The 22,035-nt window shown below is 42.8% G+C and overlaps 1 protein-coding gene across 1 annotated transcript in view; it reads left to right on the top strand.

Annotated features, from left to right (window-relative positions):
* The first annotated feature begins 2,346 nt into the window (after positions 1-2,346).
* peak1 (pseudopodium-enriched atypical kinase 1) overlaps positions 2,347-22,035 on the top strand; it is a 46,034-nt gene continuing 26,345 nt past the window's right edge. The window contains exon 1 of the mRNA XM_076089469.1: positions 2,347-2,422. The gene's annotated coding sequence lies outside the window, so the exon portion shown is untranslated. The remainder of the gene's footprint in view (positions 2,423-22,035) is intronic.

Here is a 22,035-nt window from a genome sequence, read left to right as displayed (position 1 = left end):
GCAACCAGCTGTTGTTAACCAGGAGGGAGGGGTTGTGGTCAATGAAGTTCACAGAGGCAGGGACAGGCACGTGCAAACGACCACGCTTTGATTTAACGTCTGCTGAAGTGTGCGAGACGAACGGCGTCGGGCTGATACTGCAGCAGCCTCTGAGGAGACATGCCACAAACTAAAAGTTTAAACATCCCGCTTATGACCGCAAGGCTGTCAGCATCAAAGCTTGAAATGTAGGCAGAGGAAATGAACAAACAACAACTGGTATTCAGCGTTTTTTGTATTGTCCACTGAGCCCCTTAATTAGGAACCGCCCCCGCTGACCTGCTTGGGTCAACTGGAGTTGGTTTTATTGGGCAACCTGCAGGTGTGTATCGCTCTTTGAGTGTCTTATATATAATTTAACAGAGCACAGGGTGTATAATCCTGCTCCTAATCTTCAGTTTAAGAAACACTTTTCTGTTGTAAAAATGAGTCCTAACTGTCTATTAGCTGTTTATTACTCAGCCAGCATGATAACTCATGGAGGACCTCCAGCCCCACACTGAGTCCTCCTTGTGTTGTCTCATGCATGACTGTTAAAACATTGTACTCATTAAGTTAATTGCCGTCGTATGGGCCGATCGCTCATATTCTAAACAAACTCCAATTATGCTGGTGAGACAAAAAATAATGATATGATATATGAATGATGGTCAGAGTATAGTATCCGAACTGTGAAGAAAAGTATTTTTCCCTCTCACTGAGAGTTGAGCAGGCTGAACCATTGTTGGCTTGTGGCCTGAAAGTTGTCAGAAATGTTCATTAGATGTCATCAAAGCTCTGGGCCGGGGGCTGTTACGCTCTGCATGTAAATGAAGGTTGCATAAGAGGCTGACGGGATCATCACATCAAGTCGTTATTCCGATGTAATTGGGCCATAATTGTTTGTGCAGGAAGTTAACTGAGCATGGGCAGACTACTGAACCTTTGACTCTGCACGCCAGTTGTTCCTCAAACATACATAAACAACAACCGCACATAAACCATGGAGATTTGAAGCTTATAATGAAAAGCAAAAAGTAGGTGCGTTACTCAGAAATGTCCACAATCAGGAATGTTTTTAAAGCCTTACACGAGAGTGAGTAAAGAGGAAGCTTACTCACAAATGAATAACATGTTTGAAACCCAGATTGCATTTAATCCTAATATCTGTTCCCCAGTGGACAACAACATTTTCATCACTGCAGAACTTCCAAGGATTTTCTCTCCACATTCCCTTTTTTTTTTACAGATAATTTTTCCATTCTAAAGCAAATCAGCAGGCTAATAAAAAAAAAAAAAAAAAAACTCAAGGCTACTGAGATCACTGTGTCTATTTGTATCCCCCATCAAGATGCTCCGTCCTCGGATGAATTAATGCAGAACGCTTTTTAAGATAGAATCCCTGACAGGGTGTGTGTGTGTGTGTGTGTGTGTGTGTGTGTGTGTGTGGGGGGGGGGGGGGGGGTCACGTTAGTTTCTGAAGTTTTCCTCGGTTGCATGGCAACACTCACAGAGCCAGCTATTTTGTCTTCAAACACATCAAATGGTTCCAAAGGAGGATTCAGTAGGGAAGTGAGGGGAATATGTCCTCCCTTCACAGCATTAATCCACCAACTGGATTAGAAGAACCGTTACTGTCCAGTTTATTTTCAGCACACGGGACACCAGGACGAGATGGATGCGGGCATGCCTTTCAGTAGAGCGTTCTGTACATGTTTAAGAATGTAGAACACGACACATGGTGACCAGAGAATTATGCCTGAATGTGTTTTCCTGCATGTTGGTGGAAAACGTGTCTTCGCTGAATAGACGTCTCGGTGTCACTTCAGTTTCTGACGCAACGTCACTCAGCTGCTGACATAGATGCCTTTAAATCGGCATCAAATCAGGTTTATTGTGATTAAACATCGATAAAGCAGTAACGCATGTATAAATGAATATGTGGGAAGTATCTTTTGTCCAGTCGTGTTAGACTAAAAATGAACAAGAGCAATAAACAAATGATATTTAATCCTTCCTGATGACTTTCAGGCACTTTATTATCTTGTTGCATCCATCTCACGTTGTGTACGATGCAGATAAAAAATGACTTCATATGCATCAATTTGTGTCCACTGCTCTATTGGCCTCTAACATGATGAAGAGTTCTCTTTTGCTAAATGTACCAATAAATGTGACGTACCGCCGGGCCAGAACAATGACTTCCTGTAAAAACGAGCCAAGATGTTAAAAGAACTAACCGAGTGCTCTCTCTTCTTCTTCTCTCCCCGTCCCTCCTCGTTCATCTTCATCTCTCTTGTCTGTTTCTGTCTCTCCGGCATCTGTAGCTTCCTGAAGTAGGCGCTCTCTGCTTCACCAACCGGGACTCCATGGCTGCCAGTGCTGCCCCTTGATTCTCTGCACTGTGAGTTCACTCTTCGTGTGTGTGTGTGTGTGTCTGTCTGTCTGTTTGTCCATCTGTGTTTTTCTCAAGTCTTTTCTTGGTCTACGCAGCATGTCGACTTGAATTAATGACACACCAAACCCTTGAATTGCGAAGATACATTTTTTACGACAAAAACAACCTGTTTGCATGAAGCCAGTGTTCTCAACTTGTGTCAATTACAAACACTGCAGTTTTCTTATTTTAAAACACCTTACACAATCCATATTTGATGTAATAAATAATAGAAGTATAACAGCTGGTTCAGTATTTTTTAAATGGATTCTTAATGTCCTGAGTAGCAGATGAGATGCGCTACAGCTGACTCTTGTAGCGGAACATTGGGAGAATATTACATGGTGATATTAAGCGTGGGTATTGGACTGTTGTGCCAGTGCTTCATGGTAGGAGAACACAAAAACAACACAATTACACAAGGATATGTTCTTTTCATTTATTTTGAAAAGACAGTCAAAGACAGACAAAGTCCTCTTGCTGAGGACTGAGATAGCGTTTTGTCCACTAACGACTTTAGTGAACTATTTTCGTGATAACAATGGGTCGGTCCCATTTCAATCACTTAATTAAACAATGGCAACACACTCGTCCTAAACGCGTCTCTCCCTTGTTGCTGTAGCTGACTGTGAATCCTCAGACTGGCCTTTCCACCGCCGGCGTTTCATCTGTGGTCGCCATAGTGTGACTGCCTCGCACGCCAATCCGCTTGTTGTGCTGACCTCGGCATATGTCGCTCGCGGTGTACGGCTCAAGGTTTCTGGGCGGAAATTGCGCGCTTGTGAAATGTGGTTTCACACGACGTTCGTCAGTATCCGGTGTATTCTGCGTGCACCTGACAAACAGGGATACTTGGATTCATGTCGATTAGTTAGAACAATGTTTTGGATAAGTGCACACTGAAGGTCAGAGGTCAGTGAAAAATTGCGTGTTCTAAACATCTACGTATACCTATTAGTGAAGCATGTAATGTGTTTATATATATCTTTATTTTCCATTTTTAAAGCAGTATTAGTTGATTTTTGGGGCATGTTTTTTCATTATGACCAACCCCTTTCACATTACACACAGTCATTTGATCCATTGTCACTATGGAAATATTGATTTCCATTATTTGACATTGTTTCGTTAAATGGTAAAGTACAAACTTTTTTGAACTTGTGAGGGTTGTGTTGACGACTTACCTTCGCTAACATTGCCGTGCACTTATTATCTCGCTAATGATCTCTGTTTCCATACGTCTCAGTGCCAGCTGGGTAAAAAGCAGCCATCTGTGTTGTGTCTCTGCAGGTTTGGGTCCTGCTCTGTGTGCATGTGCTCTGTGTCCACAGATCCCACCACAGATGTTGCTTTGTGTGTGTGTGTGTGTGTGTGCGTGTGTGTGTGAGAGAGATACAGTAAATGCTGCACTTGACCTTTTACAAAGGGACACCAGACAACTATTTTCTTTTTAGTTTTACTGTAACATTTGCTTTTCTTTGCTGCTTTGTATTGAGACCCTGAAGATACGCACACACACACACACACACACACACACACACACACACACACACACACACACACACACACACATAAAGAAATTACATGATATATATATATATTTTTTTTTTGTAATATAAATCCGAGGACTTTATTTGGACCAATGCATAGCACAGGGTTGCCAAATGCTACAAGGGAAATAAAGTCTTTATCGTAGTTTTAAGGAAGTTTTGGTTCTTCCAATTCGGCAATTTTGCAGAAGAAATTGCAAACTTATGATAATTCCTGAGACCGCTTGGAGGATCTGATGATTGCACATGTGTCCATTGCGATGTAGATGCTGAAACAACATATTTTTCATCTCTCCTCCATGTCAAGAAAAAAAAAAAAGAAGTACATGTAGTAAGCAGCAAAACACTGGCTGGCAGCAAAACTCCCCCTCACATCTAGGAAGTGTGTGGAATCATATTTTTGAAATGTCTCTCTTTTTTTTTGTAATGAGACCCGTCAGGCTCGATTTCACACACATGCAGCAGCTTAAATGGTTCGGGGCTGGTTGGAGGAAGCGAGGACGATGAAATGCTTGTTGAGGCATTTCAGAGGCGCTGGACCTGTTAGCGTTCTTTACAACGTCCATGTTGCTCATTCAGAGCTTCTGACCCACAGGCAGCTGCTCGCCTTCTTCTCCTTGTGCATTTCACCTGCAAGTATCGGTGCTGTGGGATGGCATTATCTCTCTCTCTGTCTCCCCCCCCCCGTTGGTTTGCTTTGCACTTGGCAGTGGAGAGCAGGGAGGTGTTGTGTTCAATGTAATTGGATGATGCGGCCGCTGCTTTTCCAAACTGTTGATGCCAGCAGCTGTTTTCTTGGCCCACACCTCTCACCATCTTCCTCAATGCCACTAAGAGAAATCATTTCTCCAAAAGGGAATGTGTCCGTGCAAAACAAAACTAGTTGCTAGAAAACACTGCAAACAACGATGGACTGGTCAGGGATTTGTTGGGATTGCATGGATTTGTTGACTTTGTTTCTCTGGCTACCTGGATGCTACCTCTCCTCTTGTGTGACCCTTCCTAAAATGTCTTCCACGTGTTTGGCAGGAATAAAGCCTGCTCCACACAGCTGTTAATCTCTTTCTGGAGTCCATCATTTCTCAACTTGGAAGCTCTACTGTCAACTTTCAAGACACAATTGATGCCAACTTCTGAAAGTTAATATTTGATATCAAACTGGAACTCATGAAGGAGTACAATGATTTCATTATCTCTTTTGCTGAACTTTTTTTTTCTTTTCTGTATCAAAGATGCATTTTGGAAGAGAACCCCCGATTTCATATAACGCAAAAAGACAGCTGTGAATGTTTTCCAAAGTGGCGCCAGAGTTTTGGATTAGCGTAGCCGTCCTCCGGAGAGCACAGTTAGCAGCCAGAGAAACAGACAAAGCCACGGCTGAAACATCAGAGAAATAATACAGTCAGACTAACAGAAGAAAAGCAAGAGAATTTCTACATTCACAAATACACGGTTTCTTGGTGGTAATTGGTAACTGTTATCAAATGTGACCCCCCCCCCCCCTCTCTCTCTTTGAAGAAAGTAGGACAAGTTTCTCCAGCAGCTTAGGTTTTGTCTTGGGGCTGTTTCTGTCTTTTGTAGTTTCTCATGCATGCACTGCGGAAAGTCGAATTAAGGCCTGGATAGTCAGAGTAATAGGTTTTTTTGTCTGCATTTTGCATTTAAATAAAATCTATTCTCGATCAAGAAGAGGACACTTACTGTCCTAGTTTTCCTGCGATTCAACATGTTCGAGTCATTAAACCATTTTTTACGTCAGCAGACTTGTGAGTTTCTCTCATAAATCTCTTTCTCACTTGTTTTTAGATCTTGAAAAGATGAAAGAGGTTGAGGACGGAGCTAACAAAATGATGGGAAAGCTTTGATACATCAATAAAAGTATACTTGTTGACAGGAAGGAAAGACGGCCTCTGCTAGCACAGGCTAGCGCTCGCAGTCTAAGTGTGTGTAAGTGTGATATTACAGGCCTGAAGCCCAACTTATTTTCTGTGATTCCAGCTGATTGCTGGTTCCCCCCCCCCCCCCCCCCCCACTGGCACGACAGGAATACCCAGCTCTGTACCCTGGATGTTTGATGTTTTTGCTGGTGCCACACAAGCCTCTGCTCTGTGGGAAACAGAGGGGATGGCAGTGGGTCGAAGACCTCTCGTGAGCTCTCCATAGTCGTCTCCTGGCTAATCCCCGCGTCACTTTTTACACCAGAGCCTGGAGAGAGGTGGCTGAAAGTGAGAGAGCGAGAGTGAATGAACGTGTGTATGTGTGTGTGTGTGTGTGTGTGTGTGTGTGTGTGTGTGTGTGGCGGGGCGGGTGAGAGACAGAAAACCGTACGGGAGAGAAACAAATCTCATGGTGACATGCTTGTTATTTATAGCCCCACAGCCGGATCGGGCATTAATATAGAGCTGCTACAGTTGTGCAGCAGCAGCTTCAGCTCCTATGTGTAGATGATATATGTGCATTTCGTCCTTTTTCCCATGACCAGCACATGTTTCCAATGCCTTGTATTCTTCCTTTGGGGATCTACCATAACAAGCACATGACTTTGGACAGTCGAGAAGCTTTCCCTGAACACAAATAGCTTTTTCTTTTTTCTTTTTTTAAGCTAGAAGGATCAGAGGCAGGTCTCCAGGCTGTGACGATATCATGTTGCACATTTTGACTGCTCCAGTGACGAGGACTCTGTCAACACTGAGGCAGCAGGCACTGTGGTGTCCGTGCAGTACAAGGAACACTTTGTTCCTGTTCAGAGTGAATGTGATCAGGTAGAAGTTATGCGCACATAAATGTGTGTAAGCGGGCGGGTAGCTCGACAAAAGCAGCCTTGTGCTTCTTTTCAAAGGAACATCTTTAATGACATAGGTTATTGCCAATAATTTAAATAAATATCTAATCATTTCACATTAAATTGGGATTTTTTTTGGGATGTTGTTAGTCAGGCAAGTAGAAATATCTCTTAACTTGTCCCTTAAAATTACTATCAGTCTTTATACGTATAACAAGGTCTAAAATGATGCTCTGCTCTAAATTGAACTCCAACAGCAGTTTAATGAGGTGGAGTTACTGCCCAATACCTATTGTATTACAAACAGTCATTTGGAATACAGTTACAGTACAGTGTATCGTGTGGGCACCACATAGTATACATGCTGGTCCAGCTTTCCTCAAACTCCCTTTGTCCTTTCTGTTCTAAAAAAAGATGCTACATCTAACACCTTTAAAACACACTGCTAAATGTTCTCAGCAGAGGTGTTATGATACCCAACAACTTTACTAATATTACATAATTCATTTCACTTTGAGAAGGCATCAAACACTCCAAATGGCCGATATTTATTTTGGGAATTCAACTTTTTTTTTTGTGTGTGTGTGTGTGTGTGTGTGTCTACAATGCCCTCCCACACATCTGGCCGTGTCTGCTCTGCCACTTTGCTGCTGTTGGTCTCCCCAGAGACCTGCACTGGCTCTTTCCCAGGCCCGACTGCAGCAACTCTCCCAGAGCGTGCACAACACCAAACTCTGCGCTGGAATGTTGTTGCTTTCGGGTTTTTGTTTTTCTCTCCTTTTAGTTTTGCTCTCCCTCACTCTCTATTTGTCAGTGAGTTTCTTCTACTGACTCTCTCTCTCTCTCTCTCTCTCTCTCTCTCTCTCTCTCTCTCTCTCTCTCTCTCTCTCTCTCTCTCTCTCTCTCTCTCTCTCTGCCTCTCTCCATCTTACCTAATGGACCCAGTTGGTGCTTTGAGCCATGCCTGCCCATCGAGTGTAATTGCAAACCCATCATTTTATATTATATTGCGTTCTTCATGCATCTTCTTTGCATGAAATATGTTCAGAGACTGCATATTGAGTCTTCAAGCTGTAGAGAGGTAGATAACCTCAAAAGATTTTTAGCACAATCGGTCTTACTGGCAATTTTCACCCTGACGGGGAGATGTCAGCTTCTTATTATGAAGCGTTTAGCTTAAAGGTTAAAAATCAATGAGGAAAAGGAGACGTCCTACATTCCAGATACACCTGTTCCTACTCGTACAGCTGCGTTTTGATCGCAAATGCAACTGGAAACTTGATATTTACAGCTAAATAATCACATTTGTCCAAGACAATCAAGAGCTTAAAGTTGAGCTCTCCATCAGCTATCTTAAAAACAAACTGCATCTTACCATCTAGTGGAACAAGCGAGACTGACAGTTGGAACTACCAACGGCTAATGACTGAACCTTACTACTCCAGTGAGGACATTGTTTTGACAGATATCTGCTGTTGCATTGGCTGTCAGGGAGGTGAGCTTATATTGAGGTCGTCTGGTTGTCACATTACTCATCGCCGCCTGCCAGCACTACTACTGAGAGGACTTGTACAGTCCGTGTTTTTAGTTTGTTTACTCTGGCATAACTTGAGGCTTGAAGGAACTGAAGAGCAGGCCTCGTAAATGTGTGCTCTCATCGCTGGCAACTGATTTTGCCCATCCTTATGGATTCATTTGGCAGAGGAAATACAAATAAAGAAACAAAGAAGACTTCACATGACACACTGCAAGTATTCTTTCTGCAGTAGATGGTACATCTTTAGCAGCAATATATTTCACCTGTTTAAGGAATACAGCCAGGCGGCAACCTCTGAGGAGTGAAGTGTTTTTAACTTGCATTCTGTCTGCTGGCCAGCAGGGGGCGACTCCTCTGGTTACAAAAAGAAGTGTGATTGTATAGAAGTCTATGAGAAAATAACCCTTCTTCTCACTTGATTTATTCCCTCAGTAAACATTGTAAACATGAGTTTATGGTCTTAATTGCTAGTTTCAAGTCTTCTTCAATACAGCGTGATGTTCATTTAGTAAATTATGGTCCGAATTAGACTAAAACGGACCATAAAGCGAAGTATACTTTAAGGCGGGCTTACTGTGATTGACAGGTCGCTGCCGCTACCACAGTCCAAATATGGTCGCTTCAGTTCTGTGGTTGCAAAAAGCCAAGATGGCGACGACCAAATCGCCAAAACTCTCGTCTTTAAAACGGCAGTCTACAAACCAATGGGTGGAGTCACGATGACTACGTCCACTTCTTATATACACTCTATGAATACGACCCCAAAACAGCATCGACACCCCCACCATTAGTTTCAAGCTCAAATCTAGCTGTTTACAAGCGAAGACCTCTGACAAGTGAAACAACTTTCTTCTTCTCAAACATAAAATAGATGATGGTGTTTGAGGGTCAGGAAAGGAGCGGGGGCTGTTTGCATCACACATGCGTTCCCTGTTAATATTGTCCGACACCACACAAGTAGGAGAAGCATCACGTGGCTGACGACGATCTACAATGTCTCACTTCTCCCAAGTACAGGAATGACAAGATCAATTTCATTTTAATTTAATGTATTCCATGCTCATTTCACACTTGTCTGTTGATCTGACATTTTCTAAAGGCGTTGTGACTGTCCAGTGAACACACACACACACACACACACACACACACACACACACACACACAACTGCAACGCACATAAAACCAAACATACACAAAGCACACAACCCTCTACCCTTCATTCATGCACACACACACACACACACACACACACACACAGCTTCTGCCGTCTAACCACTTAGTGGATTCAGTCCATTACACTCCGTCCATCTTGTGTGTCATTAATATGGATGAGCCCCTGATGGAGCATGAACAGTGCGAAGGCAAATTTGAAATGAAAACCATTTCTCAAACATTTTTTTTGAGCCCATCATATGTATGATTGCATGGTATCATTTTTTCCATAGCATTAATAGTCACCAAATATAACAGTGGATATAGAACGGTACTATTTGCTACACAATAATGCAAATTTACAAACGCAAACGTGGCCCGACTGTCGACTGTTTCTTCGTTCCATGTGTGTTGAGTTATGCCACAATGTTTCTTTCTGCTAATTATATTCATAAAAGGGGTCCTCCTTTATGTGATGGGTGACGACACACAAATGCTGCTAATACGCCATCTTTTTCCTTCTTCTGGGGGTTTATATCCACCACCCACCATCTGTAGCTAGCTGTGGTAAGATATTTACCACATCATTACCGAGTACGTTAAGTCAGAAATTGGCTCTTAAGAAGTTTCTTCGAGTATTTGGCTGTGCCGGAGCTGAAAGGATGTGGATGAAGTGAGTCCCCCGTGCCTCCTCCTGTCTGGCGTCCTTGGTGGTCTGTGTGTTTAGATTTGTGAAAGTAACTCTCAGGGGGAATTGTGTAGATTAAATACCACGTCTGTCACTGCCGCTCATTTGTTGCTACATAACCCTCTCAGTGAAGTCTGATGTGGGAGCTCACTGCAGCATATTAATGCAGCTCACGTCAACTATAATGGTATGATTTACACATCTATATGCAACCACATTAGTGAACCCAAGACACATGATTCACTTCAGCTTATAAATCCTCCCTACGAACTGGCCGCGTATAATGGTTGGCCATTCATCTGTTCCATGGAACGAATGTCTTTTTAATGGATTCACAACACACTGTGAGAATAAGAGCTTGTTTGTGTTTTCACGCCGAACCGTCGCAGCACCGGGGTCTCGGTTCGGTACACGCGGTATTTAGACGAACATTATGCGGAACCACAGTTCCCAAGAGTAAGTTCCACCTGGACACTGTTTGCCGTGCGCCCTTAGCAACAGGCGCTGAGGTAGCGCAGCAGGCGGATTGGTGTGCGACACCGGGACGAGGAAAAGGACCAACCAGAACGGAAGTCATGGTGGGGTTCACACCCCGGGTTTAGGAATCACGATTCGGAGCAAGTTCGGAAAAATGAATAAATAAATAAACACTTTGAAAGTGTCAAAGACCGACATCATCCTCTTGGGTAGTGAGGTAGCATTTTGTCTGTTGGCAACTTTGGTAAACTATTTTCATTGTAAAAATAAGGAACATTTAAACATTTAACACCTCAGGTCACAATCGGCTATAAAACTATAAAACTGAAAAGCATATATTTTGCTATGAAATTGAAATTACAAAATAACCCTTTCGCATTAGAAAGGATTTTTACAACGTAAATGCCAATTGCTTGTTAATTGTTTTATTCCGTTGACTGACTCAAAGAGAGATGAAACAGAGCGATATCTCGACCTTGCCTGTTTCCCATTGGCTGGCCTCTATCAGGGTTCTTCAGAGGAACAGCCCATTTCACTTCCCTTCACATGGCGGACTAGAATGATACTCTTTGTTTTAGATATCGAGCTCACATGCATTTCTATGTCAGCTTTCATTCCGTCTGTCCTAATTGAGAAATTGTGACTAAGCAGAGAGGACTGTTCACTTATTCTAAAGAGAATTATTTTTGCTTTCAGTCCATTGAGCCTCCACTTTACTCATAAATGAGAGAGCACACTTTCCGCCGGCTGAACAGTTGATTTTACTTTAAACTGAAGTTCAATTGAGCAGCTAATGAGAGTCATACTTGCGGAAAAGCTCCTTGAAACTGGAGTGACGTGCAGTGGAATCACTTTGGCACAATCGCTCTGTGGACGGCAGCGGGAATTTGGTAGAAATTGGAAATCATGTGGAACAAGTCAGCTGTGACCCGGAGTGGCTTTGCTGCTGAAATTGAAAGCTGGTTGGCATGTACCATCACTCCTGTACACACACACATACACACACTTTGTCCTAACCCGTCATTGTCACACATAGGTAATGTCTACGTGTGACTCGTCCTACCGCATTCTGATTTCTTTCTTTTTTTCAACCGAAGACGGTTTATGGTGACAGAGACTCGTTACGCACCGTTCGGCTCCCACGACTAAGTGATGAGATTAGCCAATGGCGGCGCTAACGCTGCTTTCAGGTGGCCATGCTTGAATAGCCGCGGGAGACGTTTGAAGGGCATCGCTTTAAATCCGGGGATGAGCCGAGGAAATCTGAGGAAGAGGAGGCAATAAGTGAAGGCTGCACTCCATCTACTGCTGTCAGACCAGCCTTCAGCAAAGAGCTGCTGCTAACAGCCTGTAGTTGTACTGGATCTTTGTGAAACGCCTGCAATGACCAGGCGGAGTGATTCATAGATACACACAACAGGTTAGGGGAGCATTGGTACAGAATATGAATTTGCGGTGCAGACTAGAGCTAGACATATTAATATCAGGATTGGTGTATATGTCAGACAGTCAGTAAGGAGAAATTGTCCCAGATATATGTTTCAGGTAATTTAGAAGTGGTGTTTCCATTATATAATTTGGAAAAGCAACATATCCTGTATGTATAATACAAGTAAGTTTATCAGATTTTATTAACTCTCAACTTTTGTTATCTATATCACCGTTAACAAATCAGTGTTAGTCGGGCTCGTACAATCATAGTGAAATGTTCTTTGTATGACATTACATTACATTCACTTGACGGATGTTTTGGCCCAAAGCGACTGAAGTTGTTTTTCTCTTTCTCTCTCTCTCACTCACTCACTCACTCACTCATTCACTCTCACACACACAAAGTGAGACAAATGTTGGGTTCATGGTCTGGCTCAACACTGGAGGACACTGGGGATCGAACCACCAACCTTAGGCTAATCTGCACTTGGTTTTAACTTTTTCACTAACATTTTTTGGTCCTGCAAGGAGAGAATGTACTCCAGTGAAATGAAAAAAACAACAACATCATCAATGTTGTTTCATCAATAACGGATGGGACTGAGCAAACGTTAAGGACATGATCATCTGGAATGATCTCTTATAACTCACTCAAACAGCTCTGCATTATTTACACTCAGGTGTGAGCAGCTAAACTAACTGAACATAGATATCATGCATGTTCCATAGCATTAAGCGTGGTAAAAAGTCACACAGTGTGTGTGTGTGTGGTTATTGGCCCATTTTGCTCCTAGCATCTTAAAAGCTTTGATATAATACTGTAACAATAAATGGCTTCTTCTTTAAAGAACTTGCAGTGACGAACACTGGCTTACTTTTGCCTTAACAAACACAGTGCACCTCTCTCTCTCTCTCTCTCTCTCTCTCTCCACCTCTTTCTGCTCCTGTCTGTCCCACTGCCACGGCTGTCTTATCATCCAAGCCCTCTGAAAATCCCATATCCCATCTCCTCCTGGCTTCAGCTTTCAGCCTCAGTTATTCCACTATTATGTACCAGGCTCAGCGAGCTGCACTCCCTCGCCATGAACGTGCTCTGGGTGGGAAACGAGCTCCTGTCCTCAGCACACTGACGTCTCTCGGGGGACAAGCATTGCCTCTCTGTGGAGACGTGAGTGTGGTAGAACCTGATCTGAACGGGAGCTTTCCCGTCTGTGGCTTTGACGCTCCACCTTTTATCCATCTCACTCTCTCCATCTCTCTTTTCTTTTCTTTTCAGTGGTCAGTGTTTTCACAGTCTCTCCGTGATTCACCGGCGCTGCACGTCTGAGCGCGTCATATTCTGCCCAATAGCTTGTCCCCTGTGTGAATGTTGTCCTTTAAATGTCACCAGGAACCAACATGCTTTGTATACGGATGACAAAAACGGTGTGAAGTTCACCTTGTAGAGATTCTGTACATCACAAGAGTGACTGAACAATGAATCCACATTCTTTAGTCAAGTGTATCGTCACCGTTTTATATAGATGCTCCATACACATGACGAGGGAACAAATATCTGTGTGCATGTGATTAACTCCCCGTAATAATCTAAACAGCTGTTAAATACTCAATGAAATGGCACTCGTACTTCAAGCCCAGGAGAGGTGTGTGTGTGTGTGTGTGTGTGGGGGGGGGGTGCTCCAGCCATTAATGCATGACAGAAATTAGGTTGTTTTTTTGCCCTCTAGAGTTGCACATGCTTGTTACAGTTCAGCCGCTAGCGGAGAGTGTTATTTACAATATTTTACTCTGGAAAATCTGTCGAACTAGATAGAAGAAAGTTCTATGGCCTTCATTCCCTTTATGTATTTGTTCATGTTGTACAAAGGGCTTAACCTGAGCCAGGACACAACAATAGTAATCATATCACATCAATACAGGGTAAGTAGTATAAAGTGGTGGAATAATAGCCTATGTTTTTATTTTTAAAACACTGGTATCGGATCAGTACTCGGGAGTTTGGGAAGGATAGAAAAATGGTTTCAGAACATCTCTACTTGAGAGCATGTGTCAAAGAGTAGTAGCAGTAGTAGACTCATACTGCTTCTACTGGGTAATACTATGGGTTTGAATGCATCTTCTGAGTTTGTGAAGTGGGCATGTTCAAGTCAAACACCGGGGGTTGAACTGCTGTTCAAACAGCTCACATCTAGACACTGTTTGCATACATTCTCTCACCGTGTCTCCGGCAGTCACATGCTCCCACCACTCACACACAAGCACACACTGACACACACCTAGAGTCACCGTCATCGATTCCCCTTCTCTCCATCAGCCAGACGGTGTGCCTGAGTCAGGATCAATCTACCCAGGTGGAAATGGTGGGGGGTGGGGGGGGGGGGCAGCAGAGATGAGGTCAGGGTGGTGGACCTCTTATCTGGCTGCTAAATGCACAGTGACATTCTCACAGTCTGTCTCGAGCGCTTTATTTCCCTCAGAGTGAGCACTTCTCTGGCATATCGGCTCACTGAGCTATAACTGATTTGGGAAGTGATGAGGGAGGCCTCAGGTGTGTACGATGAAAGAGTGTTAGAGGTGTGGGAGTTAAAAAAATAGGCCTTTAATATTGAAATACTTCCCTTTGTGTAACAGCTGTGCAACACTGGAAAATAGAGCTAAGACACTTGGTGTTTAAATAACATTACACATATCTGACTACCGTTAAATGGGTTTGGATACAATTAAAAGATTCTGTATCTACTTTATGGTCTGTTTTACTCTAATTCAGACCATCATTTACTAAATGAACATCATGCTGTATTGAAGAAGACTTGGAACTAGCGATTGAGACCATAAACTCATGTTCACAATGTTTACTGGGGGAATAAATCAAGAGAGAAGTAGAGTCATTTTCTCATAGACTTCTATACAATCTGACTTCTTTTTGCAACCAGAGGAGTCGCCCCCTGCTGGCCATTAGAGAGAGTGCAAGTTTAAGACACTTCTACATTGGGTTCACTTACCAGAACCGGAGGTTGCCGCCTGTGTTAAACGGAGAAGAGGTAATCAGACTGAGAGGGTGTCTTCCTCATCTCTTCTCCTATTGCACAGTGATAACGTTCTCCGTATTGCTAAAATCACTGCGGTTCACTGCGTGCTAAATTGATTTCTTGAACTATTTCTGCATTTTTAGTCACGCGCAGAGGGACATGTTTTATGCATTAGTCTCACCGGGGTAGCTTTCAGTGTATAAAGTTCTATCCTCAGAAGTTATTCTCATCCTCGTTCAAGTCCGGGTCTCACTCGGCAGTCCCACGGGGCTCGTGTCTCGGCGGTAGTGGCACCAGGCAGCATCTCATCTGGCCCTTCACCAGACCGCGTTTGCTGCTATCAAACCAGGAGCAGATGGAAAGAAAACGACAAGAGGCCAGTTCTGGATTCCCCATCATATGTGACTGTCTTTGTTTTTAATGAGGCAGATCTTTTGTTGGTCTGTGTGGTGTTTGTCATCCGTGCGACTGGTTTGTTGTTTTCAGATCGCTGTCACTGAGAGAAAGCCACAACTGGCACCACTGGCTTTCCAGCATTTTAGTGGGAATATGGGATTGACTCATGCATGGAGGCAATCTGTGTGAATACGTGTGTGTTGTGTGTGTTTTTGCACGCTCGGCATATGCCAGCAGCCTCAGTTGCCTTCATACAGCCGTGAGATTTTTTTACATCTTCTTGTGGCCGACCCCCACCAATCAGAATCTCTGACAGCACAGATGGGAATGCTCATGGGAACGTTGTTTTTAACATATGGATTAATTAAACCTATAGATGGAATTATTATTCGATTGACAATTATTGATTGACAAGATTTAAAATTTCTTCTGTTTTAGACTGTTGGCCACATAAAATAATCTGAATGTGTCACATTGGGCTCTGAAAGTGTGACGGGCATTAAACACTGAATCGATTCATAAAGAAAGAAATTGTCAGATTGATCAGTAATGAAAATAACCAGTTGGATCCATAATTAAATCAGTAAAAAATTCCTCAATATAGTCAAATCACAGTTGAGATAAGTGTGCTTTAAATGACATCGTTGCTTGTGCATGAAATGCTGGTGCATCAGACCAACTTAATGCATGTTTATGCCAAAGTGGCAATGGGAGCTGTTCGAGCATCATTACAACTTATGGATGGACTGAACTGCATTCATCCAAAGCACTTTGCAATCACAGGAAGCTACCCAGCAACATCCTGTCCTAACCATCGGGAGTAGTTCGGCGTTCAGCGTCTTGCTCGAGTGTGGATAGAAGCAGCTGAGTGCTTACTGAGTGGAAATATGGACAAATATATGATTCACGGTATTTATTTGTATTTGATTTATGTGTGTTTGTCTGGACAGATTTATGTGATATGGTAGTACTGTCGGTGTCCTAATGGACAAACAGGCTGCAGTATTCTTACTCCCATTCATTATTTAAGACTTGATATTATTTTCTGTATTTATTTTGTCAACTACCTGCCATTCTTCATGGAATAGCATACAAAAGTTACAAATCGAGCAATGGATTTTGAAGTCGAGGCATTTTTTTTGTGTTCACAATATGTAAGTGTTTTTCTTTCAGTAACTAGTGCAGTGAAAATGTGTCTCAGAGTGTGTGTTTGCTGGTCAGGGCTCAGTAGAGTTTTATTAATTGTTTGTGTGTGGTCACTTTCCTGTTTGGTGTTTGGTGGTGGTGATTCTCAAAATGTAAGTGTGACAGTCAGTTCTGTTTGAGGCAAAGACGGACAGAAGGGAAGCGGACTTACATATTTCAGGAGAGGGAGAGAGAGAGAGAGAGAGAGAGAGAGAGAGAGAGAGAGAGAGAGAGAGAGAGAGAGAGAGAGAGAGAGAGAGAGAGAGAGAGAGAGAGAGAGAGAGAGAGAGAGAGAGAGAGAGAGAGAGAGAGAGAGAGAGAGAGAGAGAGAGAGAGAGAGAGAGAGAGAGAGAGAGAGAGAGAACAAAGACACATTTTGGAAGAGGGAGAATGGAGTAGGAAGAAAGACAATAGCTTGAGAGGAGAGACAGACTGGAGGTCAGCTGAGTGTAACAGCAGGATAATGAGTGCAGCCTCTGCAGTGAGGCATCTGTGACCTGACCTTTCACCTTTTACAGCTACTCGCTCCAGAAAGTGTTAATGTGCATGTCGGTGTGTCTATCCTGTCAGCAGCTACAAACGTTTTGTCCAATGCTATTCAGGTCAAATGCACACAATAATAACCCTCCAAATGTATCAGAGATCATTGACTTGCTTCTCAACGGGAGAACCTCAGGCTGCCTCGTCCACACTCATTCACACTCAACTCCCTGTGTGGTCCTTGTATTTAGAGCCTCACTGCTCATGTCTGCTGAGTGTTAAAACATAATTATTCCTCCTCTCACTCATGCTGCAGGCGACCTGTTGACACACCACAGGGGACATGACACGGCACACAACAGCTACATGGAAGCACTAGATGTAGAATCAAAACTCCAGCTGTGGACCATCTTAAAATCATCTTTAAAAATGCTGAGCAGGCTTTTCATAATGCCAGTCACAAATTCAACACAGGCAATAGACGACCGAAGTCTACCCGGGCTATCACTTGTGTAATTCAGTGATCGTAAGATTCAGATATGTGAGTAATATTTTAAAACATGTGTTTTAGTCTCTAACAGAAACATGCAGTGTAGACCAAAGTTTGTACAGTAAAATGAAAGTGATTGAAAAAGCTTCCCACTCATTTGTAGGATTTTGGTACGTTAATCATCCACAAGTTTGTCTCAGACACATATCTTCTGAAAGTACATATAAATATTGACCACATTCAGCCATCAGGAGGCAGTAAGTAAGATGCATTTGGGTTCCGCTGGTACAGTTGTGTATTTTTGGGAGCAATTCACCCAATGTCTTTCACCATTATTACATAGAATTATCCCCCAAAAAATGAATTTTCCATGTATTGTACATGGAAAATCGAAATTGGTCATCAGTGTGTCTCTGATCTTCATTGGAACTGGCAGGTGATCTAAACTTCTGGTCCCCAACAGACTTAATACAATTATATGATGGAGGCTGTAGCGTCTGGGTCCAGATGGATTCTGACAGTGTAATCTGCAAAGAAGAGAGCAGTGTCCTGACGCATGAAAATGATCATTTACTAAACAAAATAAGTGTAGCGCAATGGGACGCAGCGCTGAGCAGAGTGAACAAATACACTAGGCTTGAGCTCTTCTTATGATTGGCTCGTGCACACACATACACACACACACACACACACACACACAGTACCGATTCAGGCTCCATGCCCGGGCCTCATCATTATTACTTTATTAAATGGCCCGCAAACGCAACAATGGAAGCGCAACTTAAACACAAACTCACTGCTACCAGCGTGTCCAGTGTCTCGGACTCCTGCTCAGGAAACAGATGGCTCTGCGTTGCGTTGATCGTGTACTTTTTATCTTTCTAAATCTCATTCAACAGAATACAATTACACGTTTGACGGAGAGCAGGCGTTCCTTCAGCTCAGACAGTCATCAGTCTTTATGCCTCAGGGATCCATTTCAATCATCGACACTAATGCCTCGGCCTCATCAAATATGCATGACAGGCACGGCAGTGATAAACAGAAACAAGACTGAGGAGAATAACTAAGCAGACATCAATACCAATGTTTCATCAGTGGAGACGAGTTATAGCCGGCATTTGTTAGTTTTTTGTATTTCTAAACTTTTTAGGAAATAATATGCAATATAGAATCACTTTTTCTGTCCAATATTAGAGGTGGTTAGCTGTAACTCCATAAAATAGGTTTCACTGAGGTTTTGACGGTGAAGTCAGAAAACATCTGGAGGAAAAGAAGAGGCAGAAACCTGCAGGAAGAGAGAAAATATGTCCGACTGCACCGCGTTTTCCAATAATTGTCTGCATCTTAGTGCCGCTTCATATCTCTCCAATCAAATATGTTGCAGAGTCGCACTGTGGACACACGCAAAGACTGGATCAATAACACACCGTCTATTATACAGACCATATTCTAGAACAATCCCACCTAAGGAAGACACAAATTGTGTGTGTGTGTGTGTGTGTGTGTGTGTGTGTGTGTGTGTGTGTGTGTGTGTGTGTGTGTGTGTGTGTTTCTTTGTGTTGTGGAGCGTTTTGTAGTCAAACAGATATGCTGTATTGTAATTCATCCCATTTCTATTGTGTTGCGTAATATCTGTTACATAATGAAGGGAACACAAACATAGCAGTCCATTGTTTGGCTGATGGGCACGAGTAGGAACACTTGAATTGCAACGAGTTTAACGGCGGATAGAATCATTTTCATGTTCAACCAAAGACGGTTACATAAGACGGAGGTTTCCCCACTCTCTCTCTCTCTCTCTGTGTGTGGCATCTGGAGTTATCATATTTTAATGATGTGAGCTGTGTGAACTGAAAATACTGGACTTCATGATTTCGGGAAGGATTGTTGGGCAGATGGGACGGTTGGTGTCCTCGAGGCACAACTGTCACTCTAGATAAAGCGACGGGCGCTCTCGTCAGTAACAACATGGCACTAATATTTGCCTTTCGGCTTAATGATGAACTAAAACAGAAGAATGTTCTTCTGGCTGTTAGAGGGGAGTGTCATATCAGCCCCCGACTGTAGAGGGAAGGAAAAAATGAATTCAAGACAACGACGGAATTTTAATGGTGGCTGAGGGAAAAGTAAAATATGCTGTCACATCCTTTCTACTGAGGGTTTCTGTTGGTGGAAAAGAGGCGATGACGTGACACACATGGGATATTTCTTGATTCTCAGAAACACAAAAGCGTGGAAAACTGAATTATCTTATTAGAACGCAGCAAGGGAGATGCTAGTCATACTTCCATCTAGCCCGTTTGAACAAAGTATCTTTATCTTGCTGTCTGTCAGGGAAGAAATAATGTCTGGTGTCGATCTCCTAAAAGCAAATTCAGCTTTGTCTCAATGTGCAAAAAGATATTGGAATCCATGTTAATTGCACTTGTTTCATGCCTTCTCATGAAAAATACTTGTACAACAGCTGGATTACAGCTGTGCAAAACAAAGTGTGTCCCGTCGTGTTTCAAGGAGGACAAGAGCATGAGAGAAAAGGATTCTGGGTGCTGTTGTAAATGAGCAAAGTACTGCTTTAGTTCCATCCGGGGGAGCAACAAACTTACTGTAATTACACAAAGTAATTCTTTATTTTATTTGTTTTGGGCTGTGCTTTTGAAAGTCTGCCACAGAAACAGTGCATACGTGTCACGTCCATCCGGCAGCTTTTTGGATGATATTGTTTGAATTACAGCCTTTGTTTCCTGTCAGAACGCGGCCTTTGCGGTGTAACAGGATAAATCCCCCCCCCCCCCCCCCCCCCCCCTGCCCATCGCGGCTCGGTCAGCAAAGTTTGATTCAGGAGTTCCTGCTTCATTGTGTCTGGCCCCGGGCAGGTTTGGGGCGTTTTCATGGTAACATCCTTCCGTGCAGGATGTGACACCTATGACCTTGTTAGATGGATGCGAGGAGCCCCCGTCGATATCAGCTCCACAGTGAAGCATTGTCCCAGCTTCATTTGATGAAGTGAAGGTTTGGGTCACCCATGAAACGACACACATTCTTGAATTATAGCAGAATGGAAGAGATGGAGGGCCAGGGTTGTATACGCTTATTGATTTTTTCCAGTTATTGTATGCTCCACTCTTTAAGGATTCATTGGGCAATGTTTGTGCGGCCATTATTTATTTGATTTATCATCATCCAAAGTCAAACAATATCTAAAAGTTCATCTCTCTGAGATATCTCACACTACAGTATGTGCACGGTTTATCTCCTCAGATTCAATACTGTATTCAAGTGCTGCATAATAATCCTTCACATGTCAAACAGAGCTGAATGAGCTATCTCACCCCAGCCAGTAGATGAAATACCGCTTCAGCAAATATCACTTAATCAGGTTTCCTGGCTACAGGAAGGAGCTCTAAACTATTGATATATCTCCATGGAAGAAAAGCCGATTTCTTCCAGCAGCCGGGAGAATAGTCAATAGCAGTTGCAAGCCTGTAATATCTTGCCTGTCCCTTTCCTTTAGGATGAGCTGTGTGTGTTTTCTCTCTTTTGGTTTGTACAGCAGACAACTATAGTCTTGAGGTCTAGAGGGAACGATCAATCGCTCAATACAAATCTTTCATCTTTAAACCTTGTATCTGCAAAATCTAGAGGCCGAAATATATTCAATTTAAATGTCAGCCATGCATTTGAATCTCACCTCATGTTTTGAGTGAGTTTCATGGGCTGTGGTTGAATAACATTTATGAATGAACTGAAACAAATTGAGAACTGAAATGTCAGTTAACTGGTTTCGACTGCATCGGTATGACTGATTGGGCATTAGACCGACAATAGAATCACTGTAATAACACAATTTCAACAAGACAACAGCAACAACCACAGTAAGATGAGACTTTATGATCAGACCAAACTATGCTGCTAATGTTGACGCGCTTCAGGGCAAAGGGGATTATCTCAAAAGAACCAAATTGTGTTTTACTTCTATTCTGTAATGTTTAATGGCTTTTTTATTAGTTTTGTTTCCTGTATGCCATTAACTGACCTCACTTTCTTCCGTGTACTCTCCTTAAACTGCCCAGAGCAGGGCTTCAGTTGTAGAAATAATGTGGAAACAGTACCAGCTTATGTAACATACAGATTCAAGAGTGATATCAAACAGACTTTTGTGTAACAACTTCATTTGAACTGGTTATTTAAGCAACATGGCACTTATTATAAATGGATTGATACAGCAAATAAGTGGTGCACCCAGACATTTCATCCAAAGTGTTGGTAGTCTAATTGAATACTTTTTCACTGTGTAATAACTAAAGGCTGTGGGACGTGGCGGCAGAAGAAAACAGGATGTGTCTGATATGACTGACTGTGCTGGTGCCGATAACCTGATGC

This window comes from Anarhichas minor, unplaced genomic scaffold (assembly GCF_050575085.1).
Source record: "Anarhichas minor isolate MPS153535 unplaced genomic scaffold, ASM5057508v1 ptg000011l, whole genome shotgun sequence".
NCBI lineage: Eukaryota > Metazoa > Chordata > Actinopteri > Perciformes > Anarhichadidae > Anarhichas > Anarhichas minor.
This window is presented reverse-complemented; position numbering and strand designations above follow the sequence as displayed.